Below are 23,779 nucleotides of genomic sequence, written 5' to 3'. Positions count from 1 at the left end.
TGCAACCCATTTATCTTAATAAATAAAATAAAAAAAAGCTATTCATAACAAATATATTTGCAAAAGTTTCACGAGCTTTAGAAAATAAAAAAAGATATTTGCCTCAATCATGTGTGGTTGCAGGGGGACTTTTATCCATGCACACCAGAAGTCTCAGAATGCTGTAATGGCTCACAAGAAAAATAGATCTTAAGCCAGGTACACACTATGACAATGTCGTTACGATTTGGGCAAAATTTAACAACATATCGTGCAGTGATTTTGCACGATATTGCGCTCCCACGGTCGCATGCGATGTTGTCAGGTTTGATGTGCTGCACATGAAACCTGACGATATCGCAAATGGCTCCATTCATGTTAATGAAGGACGGAACGAGTGATCGTTCGGTCGTTCATAGAACCACTCTCGTGTACCCGCGGTACGATATGTCGACCCAACATATCGTCCCAGTACACATCGTCCAGGGTGTACCCAGCCTTACACTCAGCAGCAGTGCAAATGTCATACATCAAGTTCTGCCAAACGTGTCTACATAAATCTACATCCTACTGGAAAAAATGTTATAGTTGTGGCTGGAACATGTGGGGGATTCATATGTTACCTGCTCAGTGTTCCCCAGCATGCATGGTTTTACTACCACCAATAGCCAAGAAGTAAAGAGTCTAAAGGGCTCGATTCAAGTGAATGCAAATGAAAAAGCGCCGCAAGGGAGTACCCGGAGCTATTTAATTCAGCGTGCTGTTAGATAAGAGAATGCCCATTCTCCCGCCTTAAACCGGGTGTGTAGTCGCGAGAACGGGCACTCTGACTGCTGTTTCCGCAGCGCTAAGGGCAGAAAACAGCATTGCGCCTGTACTTTTGTCGGATTTCTGCTCGCTCCCCTGGAGGGGTGCGAGTAGAAATACTTAACAGCACTCTGAATTTATTATGACAACATGAGAACGTTGGCATTGAACATATCAACATTGTTTGAACGTCGGCATGTTTTTTTTGTCATTCTGTCCCTAATGGCAACCTTAAAGCTAACCGCAAGCTTCCACTTAGTATTGCCATGGAAACCTGGCTACATCATCCAGGACATCACTCAAAAGAGGGACGATATAATCTAGGTAATAAAAAGAGATTACTTGTAATAGTGACATATTAGCTATCAATAAATCACTAATGAAAGTGATATAACAACGAGGTGCAGGAGACACCAAAAAATCCCCAAAGAAATACAAAATTGGCCGATGGGAGTGTTGCCCGAGTGATGCAAATTAACTTTTGAATTAAATCTCCCTTCACCCGAAATGCATCCCACCCCTTTATCCATTTTGTCCCCTCCAAATTCCACGTCCATATGAACAGGCGCCCTGTAAATAATAGAGAATGGCCCCTGCTCATATGGCGGGTTAGGGCTCCAAATCCCTGCAAAAAGTGGAATATTGTCTTTTATTCAATTGAAACGCAGCCATAGACATACCTTGGTCACTAACTTTATTCACATCTAATTTGACATTTAAAGTAAGGACTACGACTCCTTTATTTAAATTGCTGCAGCAATCGCGCGCACAAGTGCCGCAGACGCCCATTATTTCTACTTGCATCCTCCTGGAGGTGGCGAGCAGAAATGCGCGAAAAATTGGCAGTGTGCCCAATAGTTTAGACATTTAGCTGTGCCGGTGCATTTGGGTGTGATAAGTAATGGGCGCCTGCAGCATTTGCGCCCGCCGAAACAACAATTGAATGACTGTTGGGTTCCCAATACTTTGGACACACAAAAAAACAACTGAATTTTCCCCCTAGATGCCACTGTAATGCAGTGATGTAAAAGGTGCCCTTCTCTAACATCCCATTGAGCATGTCATGGGCCAGAAAAGAAAAGACATGCCGAACATTCGCACGAAAATAATATAGATATGTGTATTAGCAGAACACACAACAACTGGACCCTACAACTTGTTATTTCCCATCTTTATTCTAGCAAGTATAATGATGAGCCTGTCTAGATTGGCAGATCGGTGATTTGCTGAAAATGTAAATCACTAAAACATATTTGTAGTGCATGGGCGCAGATAGGTGGACTGGGGAACCTTTAAATCAGGGTAGGGGAAGCACAGAATTTCTGAATTGTTTTTTTGAGAATGCTGGTATATGGGGCCCTTTACTTTTCAACATTGACCAAATATCAGCTGTGGTACAGAAAGAAAATTAGTCGCCTACACCACACAAAATATCATTGGCAAAAACCTCCTACTTCCAAAAATATTCTAGTATCTACCACTCCTAAATGCCAAACATACTTTCAATCTTATCAATCAGATGATATTGGACAATAAGACTCTTAAAGGCTCCCATACAACAAACAATTGGGGCAATTCTGCATTTTGCAGATAATTGGGTAAAAAAAATCTGCAATGTATGGGGTTTGCAGATCGCAGATTCCAATTAAAAAGTGATTGGAATTGGTGAATTAGGTTGTCCAACACGTTGGATTTCCAAGACCAATCTGGGCTGTAGATTGCTTATGTATGGTAACAATTGTAGAAAACCTTATCCATATGTTTAATTTTCATAATATTATAGAAGTACCATTTTGCACCCAAGTCTACATTTTTACAATTTTAATGCTGTGCTTGAAATGATCTGTAGTGTGATGTAGCTGGATAGCATGCTGCTTGCATGAGGAAAGTCTGCCTCAGCAGGGGCTAGGAGGGCACTATCAGACATTGAGGAGATCATTTCATCTCGCCACCTCAAACTTAATATTTCCAAAACAGAATTTTTTATATTTCCACAGGCCAATAGAAGTTACCACAGTAAACACTTGGCTGAAGTACTGCGCTCTGGGTTTTGTGTATAGTGTCCCTAGCTGCTCCACAAATAGAGGTATCCCGGCCTCTTAAACAATAGTAATGTAAGGAAAAAATGTGGTGTGCTTTGGGGCACTGATGGTGTTAAATGTTTAAGGGAGTTAAATAGTCTGCCCCTTGTCCACCAGGAGCTGAAAAACGTCCGGGTGGAGAGCATGTATGTCCAGACGACTTAGGAAGTGCGCTTTCCAGTTGAGGACTCCTGGGATGAATACTGCTGGAAGATGGCGTTCTACCCAAACCAGAATGTTCGCCACTTCCCACATGGCTGCCGGACTTCATGCGCCTCCTTGATGATTGAAGTAGGCCACTGTGGTCGCGTTGTCAGACTGAATCTGGATCTGCCTACCCCGAAGGAGGTCCTGTGTCAGAATGAGTGCCTTGTGCACTGCACAAAGCTCCAAAGTGCTTATGGGCAGGTGACTTTCCTGAGCTGTCCATCTTCCCTGAAAGGTATGATGACCTGTCACCACGCCCCATCCTTGAAGACTTGCATCCGTGGTAAGGTGAACAAAATATAGGATCCATAATGGGCAACCCTTGTTCAGATGAGCTGTCTGTAGCCACCATGAAAGGGAGAGCCAAATCTTTGGCAAGATGAGGATCGTCTGAGACTTTATCAGATGATACTGACCATACTACTGAGACAGAATCCATCGCTGCAGGGGCCCGGAATAGAACTGGGCATATTGCCAACAGTCGAAAGTGGATACCATGGACCCCATGACCCGTATTGCTGAGTGAATTGACTCTTCGATTGCGGAGCAATTTGCTAGTCAAGCCTGCTCTTGTCGATAGGCAATGGTCAGCTGGAGATGACCCAATATCAGGAAGTCATCCAAGTATAGCAGTATCCTGACTCCTTGTCGTCTGAGAATAGCAGTCATGACTGCCATTATCTTGGTAAACACCCGAGGGGCTGTGGATAGACCAAAAGGGCAATGGTAATGTTGCTGACGAACAGCAAAACTCAGAAACCCCAGGTGGAATAGTGCAATAGGTACATGCAGATATGCATCCTGTATATCCAGGGAACCCTGAAATTCCCAGTTCTACTGCCAGAATAATTGACCGCAGGGTCTCCATACATAACTTGGGCACATGGATGAACCTGTTGAGAGATTGCAGATTCAGAATAGAGCATGAGACCCATTTAGTTTCTGCATCAAAAATAAATCTGAGTAATAACTCCTTCCCTGATGGCCAAAGGAACTGGGATTATTCCCCCTTAACTGAGCAGGGCATGAATGGTCAACTAGAGAACAAGACCATAGATAGAACGTGATCAGGGGAGTTGTGCCAACAACCGTCTGTTTTTTTTCAACTAATGCACTCTCACCGCTGCAGAGGGTAAAAAGACATTAGTCCATCCTGGAATCTGGAACAGTTTATGTGGAGTGTTCCATGCTTCCACCATAAATGCAGTGAGCTATTTAGATTGAGGTAATCCAGCCTAAATCACCTTCATGTGTCTGAAGACCAGGTTTATAAGGCTTTAGGAGCCGGTACTTCATCTTCTATAAAGAGGATTGAATTAACCGCCCCTGCTAGAGTGGAACATACACTGATGAATTACGCTCCTCCTCTCCGAGATAGGCCCAGAGGGAGAAACCTGTGTATCCTCTGCCTCCTCAGATGACAGATGAGAATCTGAATACAGGATGGACTGAGAGGATGGTGCAGACCATTTATATGCTTAAACGGCTGATGTCTTATTCGCCTGTAACCTCTACAGATAGGTAGATGGTAAAACCCAGATTATGAACTGAGGGCCTGATTCAGAGCCGAACGCTCTGAATCAGTGCCCTCCTCCATGAAAATGGAGCGTCCTCCTGGACGCTCGCATAGCTGTGGGTGACCACCCACAGCTTATGCGAGCGTCCACGATGATGGTCACGATAGTCAAGACCATCGCGACCATCGGGCTTGCGACGGAGACCCTGCGGTAGGACCCTGGAGGGATTTTGGCTCTATCAGAGCCAAAATCACTCCCACTGACATCACAAGTGATGTCAGTGGGGCCGGCTTCAGACGGTAGGCGTTCCCATGGGAACGCCTCTGTCTGGCAGACACGCCCCGGCACGCCCACCAAATGGGGCGTGCTGTCAATCAACATCGACGGCACGCCCCCTTTGGTGCGAGACCTGGAGCGACGGAGAGCCCGTCGCTATCCGGGTCTCGCGCATGCGCACGACAGAGCTCCCTCCATTGTGCGCATGTGCAACATCGACACGCTTGTGAGCGTCCTGCGCTCGCGAGCGGGTCTGAGTGTACATAATTCTCCTTCCAGGAAGCACGCATGGGAAGAGGAAACATAGCAGGCTGTAATCACTGTGGGAAAACCAAAGTGGGATGCAGTTGTGGGGGCTGATAAGCGGTTCACCAACTGTGTCATAACCGGAGACCATGAGGACCTTCAAGGTGACCCCTGAACAGGTGCTGGCGAGGTGGTATAAAAACCTGAGAGGCCTACTTGAGAGGATTTACATGGAACCAGCACAGGGACAACAATCTCCTGTTTACCTTTGTCCCGAGACATGGGAAATATTTGCAAATAACCTACAACAAGTGTAGGGTTAACAATGCAATGTGACCTCCTTCACAGATAAATATAAATGTGAAGTACTCTCTAACCCCTATATTTTTTTATTTTATTTTTTTTTCAACAGCAGAGTTTAGCATAGGTCACATAGGTCTACCAAGTTTTTGGTAGGATCTACGTGCATCTCAATAGATTTGCAAATGGGCACTATATCATAGTTACATTGGTAGGATACAAGTGGCATACAAATAGGCACTGAATCAACTTATACAAACCAAAAAATTGGTAGGATTCCAGTGCTATATATCTTTGTTCTAAGAGAAAAGGTATACAAAGAGAGAGACCAAATCTCCCCTCAGTAAACACTCAATTGCAGCTGAGCTTCTTTAACTAATTAGGAGAGAGGGGGATGGGCAGCTCAGTCTTAACAAGCAAATGTGAAGTACAATTTAACCCCTACACACCTGGTAGTTGAGGGTCAAAATGGAGCAACAGCAGTGATAGTTATAACAGACATAAATAAAACTTGCATGAACTCCTGTTTCCCTTTATGCTTAGCATATATATGTACAAAGGTAACAATGTACTTTTCTATCTGGTGTACTGGATTTGGTGAGGTAGCTATCTCCTATAACAGGGAGCACACAAACCATCCTGTATGAAATTCTGAGCCCAAAGGCCTGCTGAACAGGATTTACATGACACCAGCACAGGAGTTTCAACCTTCTGATTTATCCTTAAACCTTTTATTCATTGATATATTAAAGGTTAAGGTATAAATGCAATGCAATAGTCTTCACAAGTACCAGTATTTGTGAAGTACACAGAAAATCCCACACACCCTTTACAGAGGGATGAGGATAAAAACAGTCATAGTTCTAACTGACAGTCAGAAATAAAAGGCAGTATCAATAGGAGCCAACACAAGTCACATAATGCCCATGCAATTAAATCGCAATGAGCTCTGAATCAACTGACCAACAGCCAAGGCTTGGTAGGATGTAGAGCACTATATACCTGACGCAGGGGAAAGGTATACAGGGAGACAAACCCAAACCTTCTGAGAGCAACAGCTTCAGCAGAGCACAGATGGTGGACTGTGAGTGTCTCATATAATGAGGCGGGTAGGAGGAACAACACAGACGCATGAATACTTTTTCGTTGGGTCTGCGTCTGGGTCGTTGGAGGGGCGGCCGGAGGAGAGTCTACCTCCCCTAAGCTGCACCAACCTACCGGGTAGGCTGGCCTCACGGCAGTAGATGAGTCTGCTGCCGATCCACGGCGTCAGACGATAACGTCCCGGTGGTCTAGTGAGGATGCGTTGGAGCGGCCGGGCCTTCACTGCCGGAAGCAAGGAGACTATCATGTGCTATTCCCCGTAAACGAGGAATCACGTTACCTGACCTCTCTGTGCATCCGAGTGCAGTACAGGCCTCCAGCATCACTGCTAGCTAAGATCCGCTGTGACCCGCTGAAATCACCAGAGACATTACTGGTATTGCGGCATCGGTGGAGGTAGGAATCATCGCAGTGCATGAGTCTTATTAGGACGCTCAGCACGGCTTACCCAGTAAAATAGTAACTAAAACAAATCATAAAATAAAAAGCTTGGGACTGCCAGAGCAGTCCCCTGTTCTAAAGGTGCGTCTGAACTCCTGCTGAGCACCAAACTAAAAAACTGAATGGCTGGGGGTGGGGAGGGGAACGGGGGTGGGGAGGGGAACGGGGGGGGGGGGTATATATGGAGGAGGACCAGTGCATTCTGGGAGTTAAAACTTTTATTGTTTGTTGCCCGGATCTCTCTAACCACATACCCGTGGACCCTGAAGAAGAAAGTAACCTTGCCAGTTGGAATGGAACACTAAACTACAGGCAGAGTTCGCAAATACGCGCTATAAAGCATATTTTACACACTTTTGAGGACAGAGTACTCATTATTTACAAATGGGTGGGTCCTTGGGGACGTGCTCCGCTACAGCCAATCCCTTGCCGACAATTAAGTGACCGACAAGGGCGGGCTGGGCTGCGAGGCAGAGGAGAATATGCTTCCCGGGCTGGTCCCCTCCCTCTGTAATTTAGCTGTAGCTATTGGTAGTTATTGGAGTGGGCGGGATGTTACACGTCTGCGCGGAGGAATTCTCACCTGCCACGAGGCTTCTTCCTTCTCCCTGCGGCACGGTCAGCAGTGGGGAGGAGAGTGACCACACCGCGGGAGCAACAGCACTGACTGCAGCAGGGAAGAAAATAAATGCGCTGTTGGGAGCTGCAGTACAGCCCTCTAGCGCACGCAGAAACCCCCCTGTGAACCAAATGTGTTTATTAGAGAGAAGACAGCCTTGTCTCTGTCTCTGCCCCTGGATGAGGCCACCCGCAGGAGCGACGGAGCTACAGTTTTACAGACAGAGAGCCAACTAGAAGAGCTCTCTGCACAGGATGTCTGAGGAAGCTGCTACATATGCCGAGCAGCAGCTCCACCCACATGGACTCCGGCAGTGATCTCCTACTCCTGCTCAGCCCTCAGTTTAGTAAGTACTGTATGCTGATGTGTGTCTGTACTGTATGTATACAGTATGTATGGTGTGTGTACTAGTATGCTTAGGTGAGTATTTACTGTGTGTATGTATGTACACTAAGCTTGCTGATGTGTGTGTATGTATGTACTGTATGCATATGTATACTGTAAGTATGTATGTATGCTGGTGTGTGTACACTAAGTGCTGATGTGTGTGTATGTATTGTATGTATGCATGCAAGGATGCTTGTGTAAGTATGCTTGTGTATGTATAAGTATGCATGTATGTTGTGTGTGTGTGTAAGTATGCTTGTGTATGTGTGCTGTGTATGTATAAGTACGCTTGCGTATGTGTAAACTATGTGTATATGTAAGCTATGTGTGCACATGCTGTGTGTGTATGTATGCATGCATGCGTGTGTGTTTGTTTATATACAAAGATCGATCTATCAACCCTCCCTTAAAAATCCTGTTTTTGCCCCTACAGCGGGGAGCATAGTGACCGTGCCGAGGGGATTACCAGCGCGGAGGAGTAGTGACCACCAGTGAGCTGCAGATCTACCAGCTGGAAAGAGTGGGACCCTGGGGAGTTGCAGTACTGGTGACTGGGTAAGTAGTGTCCTCCAGGGAGCTGTACACTACTGGTGAGGGACTATTTACATTATTTCATTACAATGTAATCCCACTATAGTATTGTTAAAAATTAAGGGTACTCCTGTGTGTTACACTCTCTAAATGCACTGCTGTGTGTGGGCCACTATATTTATGGGGTACTCCTTTGTGTGATGCACTGTAAATATGCCTACCCCTAATCTCCTCTTTGCCCCAGCTGCTGACTACTCTTACAGCCTCCCTACCCCAGCACTGCCTGCCCCTTGCCTCCAGTACTGATCCAGCTACCTACAGTTTCACCCTCCCTACCAGGTCCTAACTTCCTCCTTTCCCTCAGTACTGCCCAAGTTGCTATCTATCCTCGCCCCTCCCTACCACCAGCACTGCCTGCCCCTAACCACCTCCTTGCCCATAGTACTGCCTCAGCTGCTATCTACACTTGCCCCCTCTCTACCCTAAGTACTGTCTGCATCTCGCCCCCTCCTTGCACCCCAATACTGTGTCAGCTGTAATCTATTCTTGCCCCTCCTTGCCCTCCAGTACTGTCACAATTGCTGTCTGCACTTACCCCTTCCCTAACCCCAGCACTGCCTGGCCTTACTCCCCTCTACCCCATCTTCTCCCTGCCTTACCCCCCAGCTCTACCCCAACTGCTACCTGCCCACCATCACTGCCCCAGCTGCTGCCTGCTTTCACCCCACCATAATATGTGATGGGACCCAGAAACGGTGGAGTAGGGAGGGTCCCTGGGACCCACAAATTTTTCCGCTTTTCACGATCACTACAGGTGTACCATTATGACCCGGAGCGTTCCATACCTTAACTCCTCCGCTGCCAAGAATGAATGGGAACTAAACACTGCAAAATTAAAAATGGGGAGTCCTACCTTAATTGTCGCCCCCTATAGTTATTGTTGCTCGAACATAGGAGGGGGGATCTTAATGTGATCACCTCAGTGCCACAATGACGTCATTATGGCCCAGAATTTTTTTTGTAGCCAGGAAATAGGGAAGAGCATATTAAAACTGCTTCTGCTCCCTTATCCTGGCACCCACATACAGAGGTAGGCTCGTTTGAAAGAAGTCGTTCCCCTGCACTGAATAAATCATTATAGAATCTCCCATCCTGGCTTAAATTTATTTATTTGAAAGTGTACAGTCCCCTCGTTCAAACGACATTGACCCTTATTGACGTGCAGACAATATTAGCCTGCACTGCAGAAATACTAAAACAGCTGGCAGATGGGAGAGGGCATGTAACATTTTACCATAGCTGTTACCTATACACTCAGGAACACCCTAATTTCAAAGAGGGGAGTCCCCTCTTTCAAACAATGTTCTCCCATAGCCGTTACTGTATGTTTTACTATTCCTTGCTGAGCGATCATATTATTTCTACACATTTGGTGCATATCATTCAAACACATTAAAAATAAATGCTGTCTCATTTTCAAGTGCAGATTTTATTATGAAAACAGTATTTTTGCCACTTTGGATATGTGAATTAATGCTGAAGCAAGAACCACTCCATATGTCTTAGTGATGGTAACAAAAAAATATTCTTCTAGTTCACTTTTGGCCATTGTGGATACATTTTCTTTGCCGTGTGAGGAGAAATCAGCATGCTAAGGATATTTTTTGGAAATAGAGACATCAGAAAAAAATAAGGTAGAATTTGTATGGGTACTGCATAAATAATTATGGATATTGATGTTGGGACCTGATCAGCCTAAAAAGTGCCCAAATAGATTCAGCAGCAAAGGGGTTAATGACTACATTAAATAACACATTTATGGAGCATGCTTGTTTCGCTGACATTTATTTTATAGTCTACCATGGTCAATTTTTGTTGTTATTTTTTTATTACTATTGGAACTTACAAGATTGTATTTTTGTACCATAGTAAGTTATATTTAATAAGTGATATTTTAATGGCACTGTATAAAGTGAACAAAGAAAAATGCTTGGGAAACTCACATTTTGGACAGAAAACACTTGTTATTGGGCTTGAACCGAGCAGCACAATTAGACTTTCACACAATTCTATTTGAACCACTGATGTTGGAAGGTTGATGTAGCAATCGTATAAAGGCAAAGGACTGCAAAGAATTTACTATCTTTCATGCTACTGGAAGAATAATATAACAATGAGCAGCACTATGTTATGGGGTGATAGTTACGGGATCCCGGCGCTCGGGACACCAGCGTTCAGCATCCCAGCGCCAGAATCCTGACCAGGTTAGAATGCCAACAGCCCCAGGTAAGTAATCCTAACCTAACCCCTAACCATACCCTCCCCACAGCCTAAAGCTAACCTCCCCCTGGAGCTTAAACCTAACCCTCCCTCCCCACAGCCTAAACCTAACCACCCCCTCCCCCCCACCAAAAGCCTAACCACCCCCCTAGTGCCTAACCCTTTACCCCACACCCCGGTATTTACCTTCAGGATTCAGGTGGTCGGGATGGCGGACCTGGTGTTCTGACCGCCGGAATCCCAGCGGTTGCCATTCTGACCACATCCTGTTATGGGTAACTCCAGTAATATCACTGCTCAGAAACCCAATTTAACAATACAGAAATAAACATTTCAAACATCCCTGGTATTGTCATCTTTAACACCTAAAGCTTCCAGGGACAAATAGTCATATTATATACATTACACAAAATTACTTTACCAGGCTGTGTATATAGATAAATGGGAGGTTTTGGTCAAGAGTATTTACAGAATATCCTGGAATCCATCTCTACTTTCTCCTGTGGCAAATGGATTCAACTACTCCTAGTCGACTCCACATACTGGACCTAGGTAAGACTGCATAGTGGCTCCATGCTACCAGATACTAATTAACCTTATAGTGGCAATCTGATGGAGGCCTTCGGCATATGATATGGCTTGCCCCCCCCAACGCTGCACCTTGGCAGGAACTGGTTGTAGATTTACACAATTTAATTCCACCTAATATGCCCAATCCCATAAAGAACAAGAATTTGAAACCATAACACTCACAGATTAGATGCACTGTTGAAATGATGCCTCTAAGGAGCGTGGCTGAACACTGATTTTCAGCAACCTGTACATGGATCAAAAGCGAGAACTGTGTAAGGTCAGCTACTACATACTGTATCTAGTGACAGCCACAGTGAATAGTGCTGTTACCTTTGCAGTCACTGCACCATGGCATAATAATGACCTTGTACTGTTGTGGGGGCACAGAGAAGATCTTTTCTGGAAAATGGCTGTCTGTCTCTTTGCCTCTGTCTGTACAGTGTGTGGCTAGCCCATGGCCTCAACCCCTGCAGTGGGCAGCTAGCCAATTTAAAAGCGCATGTAATGTGATTTACCTATTGTTCCAACGCATATGTAAACAAGCCCTTAAGCTTAAGACACGTTACTATACCCAAGTAATTAGCTCTGCAGAGATATTTTCCATCTTCCTAAACGCAGAAAATAATAATAAAAACCAACATAATACAGAATAAAAATAGAAGTTAAAAAGAGCTTTACTTTGTAATTAAGGCAACCTGGAGCTTCCTGCATCCACGAACTGAGCACAGCTTTTACATGCCAAATGTATTTTTGCACATAGGAAGAAGTATACATGATGAGGTCAGTGCAGACGGCATTATTTATGCAAAAACTTATTTTAGCACTAGGAACAGAGGACTCATATGGGCCAAATCATACACTTCAATTGCTTGAACATAGCAGGAAGTGTTTGTGCATAATTTCTGTCACATGAGCAAAGTGTCTGTGTGCCACTAGCCTTATAAATACCACTGATCTGCCTTAGGGCCGTATTCAATTAGTCGCCAAAAGCCGAGCCACGATGTTTTCAGGCAATACTTTTCCCTGCGCGCTTCCGCTTATCTTTGTTTTCACTTCCAAAAGACGCAAAAAGGCAAAATCGCCGGAAAGCGAAACTGGCGAAAAGTCCCTAAGATTTCGGGGAAATCAATCTGTACCCCAGAAAAAACTGCACTAACATTAGAAATCAATATAGAAGTGACCTAATAAGAGTGTTTTGTGTTCTTAAAGTGTCAGAATTGGCTGTTATATGCATAAGTGCTGAAAAATTATAGAAACCAATTTATTTTAGGGAAAATAATTACAGAGGTCAAATTTGGGGTATATGAAAACTAACATATTTTGATGTCTCTAAAATGAAGATTTTAAAAATCTCAAACATTCACCTGCTGCAGCCTCGTGCAGTCCCAAAAACACCTGTCCCATCCATATAGCCCCCAAAGTACCAAGCCCCCCACTTTTTACACATTTTCCAACACTTGTCATTTTTGGGGTCTTCTTAAAAATGTTTAAAAGTTTTTTGGACTGATTAGTCATCAGGGGAAGGCGGGGTGTCCAAAGGGTTCTGGTTCAAATCCCCACATTTGCACCCCAAAATAGAGCTTTTGCATTTCCAATTCACCTACCTATACCTAGAGAAAAAATGTTGCCTTATTTTTCCCCCCACTTAGGCGAAAACTCCTGCAAATGAATACGGATATATGCTGAAAACAGGCGAAAAGTCCAAATCTGCGAAAACTTTTCCCCAAACAGCACTTCTCGTGGCTAATTGAATACGGCCCTTAAGGAGGTATAGTGTTATTACACCTCTAACAGAGGTTAAAAACCTTAAAAACATTATTAATATATGGCTAATATGGATATGCTAGCTCTAGGTATGTTTTCTTTGTATATATGCATTGCAACAAATTTACTTTTACTTGGACTGTATAAATAATAATAATTTTATTTATATAGCGCTTTTCTCCTAAAGCACTCAAAGTGCTTTACATTTGCCTTTACAGTACAAATAAACTTAAACAATGGACAATTAGTGAAATGCTTGGGAGAAGAGGTGACTTTTAGCTTATTTCTGCTCGCTTCCTGAGAAGGGTGCGAGCAGGATTCCAAGGGCTTCCGGTACTCGCGCCTGATGAAAGCAACAATTAATTGCTAATGGGTGCCCACAAAACAAGTGAATTCCACCCGTATATTGAATCTAAACTAAATAAAAAAAATATTGATCTCATCTCGCAGCACTTTTGGACTATTTTCTTTCTCAAACTTCTAGATAATTTCCATGGGATCTGGTCACACAGTCGAGTTACGTCCACACCGCAATGTCGACATTACAGTGTCAACACGGCTCAACATATCAACATCCTTAGAATGTCACCATGTAAAATGTTCACATTCCCAAAATACCGACAGTTATGGTTAGGCGCCGCCAGGAAGGTTAAGGTTAGGCTGTAGGTGGAGGTGGTTAGGGATTGGGGCTCCACCGGAAATGCTGGGCACATGGCCACTAAGACCCGGAAGATGACGCTGGAGATGCTGCTGTCGCTGGGACCAGGTAAGAGTCCGCTGGGCTACCAGGGACTTTAGGTTGACATGATGAATGTCAACAAGGTCACTGTCAACATGCTAAGCATGTCAACATGCTAAGCATGTCGACATCAGAGATATCAACTAGCATAATACAACCCATTTTCATTGTAGCTATTATTTTAGTCTTTCTAGACAGTGAATCTTTTTTATGCTATGTAAATTCTGTCTGATCATTTAACAAATTTGTATTTTTTTGACATGGGGAAGATTATATGCGCAGTGCACTTCTGGGACACAAAATAATGCAGACTATATTATACAAGTTGAGTCTCCCATATCCAAATATTCCGAAATACAGAATTTTATTTTTTAGAATGACTGAGATAGTAGATCAATGTACACAACCAGTGTTTTAGGCACAAAAGTACTAAAAAAAAAATTGTATATAATTACCTTCAGGCTATGTGTATAAGGTGTATATGAAAAATGTATTTAATCTACATAAAAAATTTGTTTTAGCCGCAAATTATTGACAATATTGTATAAAATTCCTTTCAGGCTTTGAGTATAAGGTGTATATAATACATAAATGCTTTCTGTGTTTTGATTTGGGTCCCATTCCCAATATTGCATACAAATATTCCAAAAATAAGAGTTATGGTATAACATACCTTTGTTAACTCTTTTTCTTCGAGGTCCATGGGGTCCACAGCCATTACGTTGGGTATGAATCCCAGTCACCAAACAGTTAATACAAACGAGCTCTCTGCTCCCAGGGTGCACCGGGTTTCCTCCTCATATACCCCACCTCCTGCCTCAGGTAGCCAGTTCGTTACCAAGCTCAAGCAGGCAGAGACAAACAAAGGGTAAGAAAGAAAAGACCCATACTTACGAGTCCAGACTCTCAAGAGAAGAAACTATGGAAAACCTCCCCCAGAACTACAGGTGCGTCTGGGTGGGTGTCCTGTGGACCCCATGGACCTCGAAGAAAAAGGGTTAACAAAAGGTATGTTATACCATAACTCTTATTTTCTTCTTCGGGGTCCATGGGGTCCACAGCCATTACGTTGGGGATATCCCAAAGCACTAACCCTATGGGCGGGGACGCTCCTGACTCTCGGAAGAGAGGAGAATCCTATGCCCGAAGGAGGCATCCTGAGAGACAAAAGTGTCAAAGGCATAAAATTTGACAAAGGTATGGATGGAAGACCATGTGGCTGCTTTACATAATTGCTCAGCAGAAGCACCCCGGCGGGCCGCCCATGATGGACCTACCGCCCTAGTAGAATGTGCCGTCACTGAATCTGGCACACTCATACCAGCCTGTGTATAAGCCAATGAAATAGCCATGCGAATCCACCTGGCCAGTGTCTGTTTATTGGCTGGCCAGCCATGCTTATGACAACCATAAAGCACAAAAAGTGAATTGGACTTCCTCCATTTGTTCGTGCGTTTAACAAACTCTCAACGCACGGACCACATCCAGGGAAGCCTGACCTTGTGAGAGACTTGTGCCCTGAAATGCTGGAACTACTATTTCTTCATTAATATGACATTTAGACATCACTTTCGGAAGGTAACCCTTCCTAGTACTGCTCTATCTTGATGAAATATCAAGAACGGCTCCCTGAAGGAAAGCGCAGCTAAATCCGACACACTACGTGCAGATGCCATAGCAAGGAGGAATACAGTCTTTGCTGTTAGCCACTTGATGTCTATTGAATTTAAAGGCTCGAACGGAGGAGCCTGTAAAACCTTCAGAACTAGAGTCAAGTCCCACGGAACAACCGGGGAAACGAAGGAAGACTGAGGGCCTGATTCAGAGCCGGACGCTCTGACCAGAGCGCTCGCTCTAAATCAGTGCCCTCCTACCTAAAAATGGAGCGGCCTCCTGGCCGCTCGCAATGCTGTGGGTGACCACCCACAGCATATGCGAGCGGCCAAAAAGATGGTCGCGATGGTCAAGACCGTGACCATCGGGCTTGCGACGAGACCCTGCGGTAGGGTCTCGGTGACCGCAAGCCCTGGAGAGATTTTGGCTCTATCAGAGCAAAAGTCACTCCCACTGACATCACTAGTGATGTCAGTGGGGCCGGACCCAGACGGTAGGCGTTCCCATGGGAACGCCTCCGTTTGGCAGCCATGCCCCCGGCACGCCCACCAAAGGGGGCGTGCTGTCAGTCACCATCGCCAGCACGCCCCCTTTGGTGCGAGACCCGGAGCGACAGCTTGGCCGTCGCTGTCCGGGTCTCGCGCATTGCGCACGACAGAGCTCCCTCCGTCGTGCGCATGCACATTGGGGTAACATCGACCCGCTTGCGAGCGGGACTGAATGACCCCCTGAATCCTCAACACCCCCTGAAAATAGGTCTTTATATCTGGTCTCAGAGCAATTTTATGTTGGAACCAGACTGAAAGAGCTGACACCTGTACCCTTGAAGAGGCCAGGCGTAGCCCTTTTTCCAGACCGCTTTGAAGAAAATCCAGCACTCTGGATATCAGGAATTTATGTGGAACATACCCTTTCAGTTCACACCACTGAAAGAAAGTATGCCAAACCCTATAATATATACGGGCTGAGGATGGTTTCCATGCCTTCAGCATCGTCCGTATAACAGACTCGGGAAAACCCCTTTTCCCTCAAGACGGAGGCCTCAAGAGCCATGCCGTCAAAGATAGCCGATGAAGATCCGGGTACCAGCAGGGACCCTGTAGCAACAGATCCGGTCTCAATGGCAGAGGCCATGGAGTGTATATGGAGAGAGACCGTAGGCCATGCCGGAGCTATTAATATGACGGTGCTGTCCTCTTGTTTGATCTTTCTGACCACTCTGGGCAGAAGAGCAAACGAGGGAAACAGATATACCAGCTTGTAACGCAACTTTACTATCAGTGCGTCTACAAACTCGGCTCTCGGATCTCTTGTCCAGGATCCGTACCTGGGAACCTTGTTGTTCCTTCTTGATGCCATCAGATCTATTTCTGGTAGACCCCACCTGTCCACAAGGTTCCGAAAAACCTGTGGATGTAGGGCCCATTCCCCTGCATTTATCTCTTGCCGACTGAGAAAATCGGCCTCCAATTCAGGATTCCTGGAATGTACATGGCAGATATCGTGGGCAGATGAGTCTCTGCCCATACCAGGATTCTTGATACCTCTGCCAAGGCGGCCCGACTCCTCGTGCCCCCTTGATGATTTAGGTAGGCGACCGCGGTGCGATTGTCCGACTGTATCTGCACCGACCTGCCCTTTAAGATTTCCTGAGCCTGCACTAAAGCTTTGAATATAGCTCTTAGTTCCAGGATATTTATCGGTAGCCGGCTTTCAGTCACTGACCACTTTCCTTGGAAAGTGTGTGACCCCGTCATCGCCCCCCAACCTTGAAGACTGGCATCGGTTTTGACTAATGTCCAATCCGACACCCAAAAGGGGCGACCCCGCCTGAGATGCTTTGTCTGCAACCACCAGGTCAGGGACAACCGTACCTCTGGAGGCAGATGCAGCAGCTGGGACCTGATCGTGCGATGATTCTTGTTCCAGGGAGACAGAATGAATTGCTGCAGTGGTCTGGAGTGGAATTGAGCGTATTCCACCATCCTGAAGGTGGCCACCATCGACCCCAGGACCTGCATGGCTACTAGAACGGATATTTGCCTGTTGCGAAGCAACCTGCGTATTCGTGATTGTAGAGCAAGGATCTTCTCCTCCGGCAGATATATTCTCTGCACCACGGAGTCCAATCTCGCTCCCAAATGACACATCTGTTGTACCAGACAGGGTGACGACTTTTGCCAGTTTATGATCCAGCCGTGACTGTACAGACATGATACGGTCAGCCTCAAATGATCCTGTAACTGCTGTGGGGACTGCCCCAGCAACAGGAGGTCGTCCAAGTAAGGCAAAATCCTGACGCCTTGGCACCTGAGGCATGCCATCATCACTGCCATCACCTTGGTGAATACCGGAGGGGCTGTGGACAGGCCAAACGGCAGGGCCTGGAACTGAAAATGTTCCTCCCCTACCGCAAAACGAAGAAATTTTTGATGAGCCTGTGTGATTGGGATGTGAAGGTAGGCATCTTGTATGTCTAGGGACACCATATAGTCCCCCTGTTCCATTGCCAACACAATCGATCGCAATGTTTCCATCCTGAACCCGGGGGCTCAGACAAATTTGTTGAGCTCTCTCAGATTTAGAATAGGCCGGTATGACCCAATCGGTTTCAGAACCAAGAACAGATTGGAGTAAAACCCCTCTCGGAACTGGTTCTCTGGCACCGGAATCACTACTTCTGATGCTAGTAAGGCAAGAATAGCCTTCTGAAGGGCCAAAGCTCTTTCTGAACCCACCTGCGGGTTTACACAAAAGAACCTTTGAGGAGGAGTCCTCCAAAACGTCAGGGCGTACCCTCGGGAAACAACTCCCCGAACCCAGGCATCCTCCGTCGTGAGGTGCCAGGGCTCTGAGAACTGAAGCAGTCGGCCCCCCACCCTGGGATCCCCCAGGGGCAGGCCCGTCCCATCATGCCACTGGTTTATCCTGAACTCTAGACGTTTGTTCTGCCAGGGCTTCCTGGGTCCTGCCTTTCTTGGTGGAAATCTCGCTGAGCTCTGACCTTTGGCCTTGCCCTGCGGCCGAAACCCCCGAAAGGATGCCCTCCTCAATTTAGACGAGGTTGCTGATGGTAAACCTGCCGTCTTTGAGGCTGCCATGGAGGATACAATTTTGTCCAGTTCTGGACCAAAGAGCACACCTCCTGTGAATGGAAGGAATTCTAGGGCCTTTTTGGACCCGACATCTGCCCTCCAATCCTTCAACCAGAGGATCCTACGTGCCACCACGGACTCAGCTGAAACTTTAGAGGAAAGGATCCCTGCATCCAAGGCGGCATCACCCAAATAAGAGGCCCCTTCTCTAATAAAGGAGATCATATCCAGTTGCTCCTTAGAGGCATCTGGTAAAGACTCTGTTAAGAGATTTGGCCCACTCCTCAATAGCTCTTGCTACCCAGGCAGTGGCCATAGCTGGGCGGGTGGTCGTTCCTGCCAGCGAAAAAATTGATTTGAGACAAGAGTCCAGTCTCCTATCCGTGGTTTCCTTCAGCGAAATTGCAGGCGAAAAGTTTTCGCTGATGACATAATTTCGCCTGTCGGAAACTTTCTGCCCATTTCAATTGCAATGACTTTTCGCCTAAGCGGAAAGTCAATGCATTCAGATAGGCAGAAAAGATTTGCCACTTAATGGAGGCAAAAAAAAAAAAAAGTGTAGTTTTTGGGTGCAAAGTTGTGGGAACCCCCGTGCAGTGTTAGGACAGCCCGCCAAAGGTAAACTGCGTCAAAAAAACCAATAGAACACCCCCAAAAAGTACTTTCGTTTTGGGGGCGAAAAAGTGCAAAGTTGGGGGACAAACATAAAAACTAGCGAAATAGAATCCAGGGGAGTCCCCAAGTATGCCCCAGGTGTTTTTTTTCTTTGCAGGTGTTTGTGGCAGGTGGTTTTTCCATGATTTCTAAAACTTCACTTTAGCAAATTTGCTGGGACTACTTATTTTGAAGGAAAAATATTGCTAAATGCTATTCTTCACCACATATGCAAATACGCAACTTAGCACCTATGGAGACCATTTAAGTACCCCAAACATCTTCAGCAGGGCTATTCAGGGGTATCCACAGTGATCCCCCATGTCAGTGCATCTTTTGGGGGGGGTGTCAGGCTGATTTCCCCAAATCTGACAGGACTTTCCACCGATCTAAGTTTCGCCGGGACGCGTTCTCACATCCTTTGCAATTGAATAGGGCGAATTGCGGGGACGAGCGTGATGCTTTTCCGGAGGCAAAAGGGACGATGACTGAGAAAAGTCCAGGACTTTTTCAGCCGGCAATTGAATACGGCCCTAAGTTCCCAAGAAGTAGACACCGGACAGAACTATGGACTACTACCAGCAAAGTAAAATAAACAATCGGGTACATATAGAAGTGTGGAACGTCATTTGATTAACAATAAGGCAAAGTTATTTCTTACATGTATATACATACAATCCGATGGCATCAGAATATAAAAAATAAAAAAATATGCTTTTGTAAGACATTTTATCATTGATTAGGTTAACCTGGTAACTAGCATCTCTTTACATGTGTATTTTCCAACTTGCTTAAGCAATGCACAAGTGTGTGTGTGTGTAATATATATATATATATATACACACACACACACATATACACGCACGTGTACATGTATCTAACATTCTATATTTAACTAATGAACCTTAAAGGAGAGTCTGGGTCAACACTGGGCTGAATGTAAACATCAGATACAGAACAAAAGACAATTCTGTTCCTCCATAACCAGCCTGTTACATAGGAAGACTCCTGGCATGTATCAAGATATTCTCTCCTGTCCTTGAATCACCCACTCCCATCACATAAAGTGTTTTGTACATAAATATAGGTTGGAGTGTGAGGAGGTACATGAGGGATGTGTACTGAAGCAGAGAGCAAGCGAGGAAAACCGAAGGGGGAGGTGTGATATGGAGGCCGAGGTATAGGAGAAAACAGGGAAAGGACTATGAATGGAAGAAAGGGAAAGAGGGAGACAGAGGAGACATGAAGAAACAAGACAAGGAGGGAAACAGTGTAGAGTGAGGGGGCTAGGGCAGCTGCAGCCTCTTTGATAGCAGTATTATTGTTGTAACCCAATCTACTACTGCAGATGCTTAGGATGAAAGAGAGCCTAGACAATCAGAGTGGGGGATGGATGGATGGATGGAGGGAGGGGGCGGTGTTTCCCACGTCTAATCCCTGTGATACTGAGGGACAGCTCTTACACCAGAGGTTATGCGCTCTTGACCGATAATAAGGAACACTTGCCCTGTGCATATTCCGCAGCTTGGAAATGGAAGTTACAGGACTGGCTGGAGTATTTACAAGAAACATCAACACCACACAGAATCTGGAGGACACAAAATGGGGGGGGGGGGGGGGGGGACAGTTTAAGTCAGCGGTTAAGATAGTCAACTCCCGTCATCTCCTCTGTTGGCTAAATGTGTGTGCCAGTCTTGTCACTGTATGTTTTGACTCCTTTAATACTACACTATAGACTTAGTAGGCATATTATAAATGACAGATAATTAAGATAATATGAATGACACAAGGGAGACTAAATAGGCCAGGAAAGTGGCTTCAGCATCTGCTACACTTCAGCCTTTTTCTCTACTTAAACTTAACATTAGCTAGATATGTATAAAAGCTGCAGTGTAAACGTACAAGAATAACACGCTAGCAGTTATTTTGGAATATGACAGTAGCCACATTAGGTAATCACAAGCTATACGGCAATGGTCATCGACTACACTGCCAACAGCTTCCAAATGTACGCTGCATTGCATACCACAATATCTTAACAAAGAAAACTGATGACATCCACTAATATAATTCAGGTACATTAAGTAGAATGTATAGACATTTAAAGAGAAAAAAATTAGGCCATGCAAAAAAAAAAACATTGTGATACAAAATAGGTTGAAACAGTAAAATAATTAGATCTAAAAAGGTAAATGGAGGGTACTATACACCAAATATGTAATTTTGTATACAGGATGCCCAATTCATTAACAGGAGAAAATATTGTACCTTTCACAGGCTAAAACCTATACAACTAAAATTTACTACACACAGTTTTAGTCTGTATGTAAGTAGTAGATGGTTCTATAGGACAAACTTTCAAGTAGTAACTTTTCACACATAAGGGATTAACTTTAGGGACATTTTACAGTGTGTGTAATATACATGCACATAGTTGTATTACCTATGTAGAGCGTAAGGTCATGTACGTTGTCTCTCTCACGCATACATAGATTACTGCCTACAGTATATCCGTATTCGTACAATCATGGTGATGTTTTAGTAACAGTTTCCAAGAAAAAAAAAAGTGGAAAAAAAAAATCCCTCTTGCTCTGGGGAGCTGGACTGCATGCTTACACTGAATATAATAAGAACATTTGCTACTGCGTTAGCACATTGTAAACTTATGTATAAATGCTATATTATCTAGCATTATCTTACCTCTATGTCTGTCTGTTATTACCCTGTTTTGTTCTATCAATGTTTCCAATTGTAAAGCGCAACGGAATATGCTGCGCTATATAAGAAACTGTTAATAAATAAATAATAAATAAATAGCATGAGAGCACAAATCATCCCATAGCAAGCTGCATACCACGCAGACATCAGATTATAAACAGATGATTAGGACTTGAGGGCAACGTCACCTGACACTACAGTGCATGGCTCTGCTAGATTGGGGACTCTGTATCATGTGTACCTTATATTTATGTTACGTGTTCTAAAATGACCTAGGAGATTTACACGGCAGCCCCAATAACTGCTATGCATGGTATCTAATAATACATACGGTGTGATCCTCTGTGTACATTGTGTACAATCTAACATGCCGACTGACTTGTGCCAAAAATGATCAAATCTCACACACACACACAGCCAGCACTACCAATCAATTAGCAGAGAAAGGTTACTGCATTTTCCTCCTGTATAAGTCACAGCTACTGCAGTGATCTCACTCACCCTCTCTCTGGCCTCAAGTGTCCTCCATCTTGTCCTAACCTGCACACTTCCCCGGGGAGTGGGTCACGCCTGGCCCGGGCTCCCCCCCATCCCTTCTCCCTCCCCCCGTGCCGTGTCCGGGCAGCCACTACTCCAGCTCCAGGCTTCTCCGTTCACACAGGCCGCAAACACACACGGACCGAGTGGAGGACTGCGCTTCCGGCGCGTCCGGAGACACGCCCACGGATCCGACCGAGAGACACGCCCCTTCGCGCTATACACCATCGGGCACGCCCACCGCGTGACGGAATTTCCAAGTATGGCTCAAGGTCACGCCCACCTCGCCAATGGATGAGTAACCGCAGTTTCGAGAGACAGCCGTAGTCCATACACACAGGTCAGTGTGGTCACTGCCCTGCACTACAGTGACTGCTACTTCCTGCATTGCTGGTGCTTAGTGGTCCCCCCAGTACTATGCACATAAGCGATAGTAAGATATTTTAACCCACATAACCAATAATATTGAGAAAATACATTGATCTATAATTCACTTGAATATTTCAAAGTATTACTTTAGAAGAGCGAAAACACAGCAGTATTTGCTAGTTTTTGTCCACGGTTTCAAATGAATGAAAATAGATGAACAATAAATAATAATTGAACTGACATCAAAGTAATACCGGCTGTGGCTATGGTACTAAAAATACCATAAACAAAACGAAGACAAAAGTACAACAATGGATTAATATATATAGTTTGCATGTTGCATTTGCTTGTGCTTTCTGTGCATAAAAGTAGCAGAAACAAAACCTGATTCAGTATAATTTTATTAACCAATAAATATTTGTTAAAAAATACATATAGAATCATGTTTTAATAGTTATTATTTATATAGTTTGATCATTTAAAAATGAAACAATTTTGGGAGCATTTATGAAAAAAAAAAATTATCACCTTCCAGCAGCCGCTGTGGAGTGATCTGACTCGCCTGATGTGATTGTGCCAGGGGAAGCCCAGCTTGGCATAGTCGCATCTGATGCAAAACCATGCCAGGTAAGTTGTTAAATCTGTCTGCAGAATAAGTTGAATAACCATACTTCTAAACATTGCCACCACTATAGGAGCCTGGGGGAGTTCAGATTGACTCCTGCCCCATGTGACTGATACAATCCAGGCATAGACATGGCTGGTGGTAGTTTCTATGACCATTAGCGTATCTAGAGGTCCGAGCACCCCTTTCAAAGTGAAGAAGTCACAGTTGCATTGTGACATCAATGCTCAGTTGCGTTGTGACATCATAGGCGTGTGCGTGTGCCCCTTCCCCCTCTGCCGGGTCATGGACTACTCCTTTCTCCGGGACATACATC

General features: G+C 44.9%; 1 protein-coding gene across 4 annotated transcripts in view; it reads right to left on the bottom strand.

Annotated features, from left to right (window-relative positions):
• ZNF609 (zinc finger protein 609) overlaps positions 1-22,694 on the bottom strand; it is a 153,797-nt gene extending 131,103 nt beyond the window's left edge. The window contains exons 1-2 of one of the 4 annotated variants that reach the window (XM_088446080.1): positions 22,434-22,692; positions 11,529-11,592 (exon numbers count right to left, since the gene is read on the bottom strand). The gene's annotated coding sequence lies outside the window, so the exon portion shown is untranslated. Of the gene's footprint in view, positions 1-11,528; positions 11,593-22,359; positions 22,380-22,433 lie in introns of those variants that run through there. The other 3 variants (XM_088446092.1, XM_088446073.1, XM_088446087.1) reach the window with 3 other exon arrangements.
• Between the last annotated feature and the right edge of the window lie 1,085 nt (positions 22,695-23,779).

The sequence above is a fragment of the Taudactylus pleione genome, unplaced genomic scaffold (assembly GCF_031769625.1).
Source record: "Taudactylus pleione unplaced genomic scaffold, aTauple2 ptg000019l, whole genome shotgun sequence".
In the NCBI taxonomy this organism is placed as follows: domain Eukaryota; kingdom Metazoa; phylum Chordata; class Amphibia; order Anura; family Myobatrachidae; genus Taudactylus; species Taudactylus pleione.
This window is presented reverse-complemented; position numbering and strand designations above follow the sequence as displayed.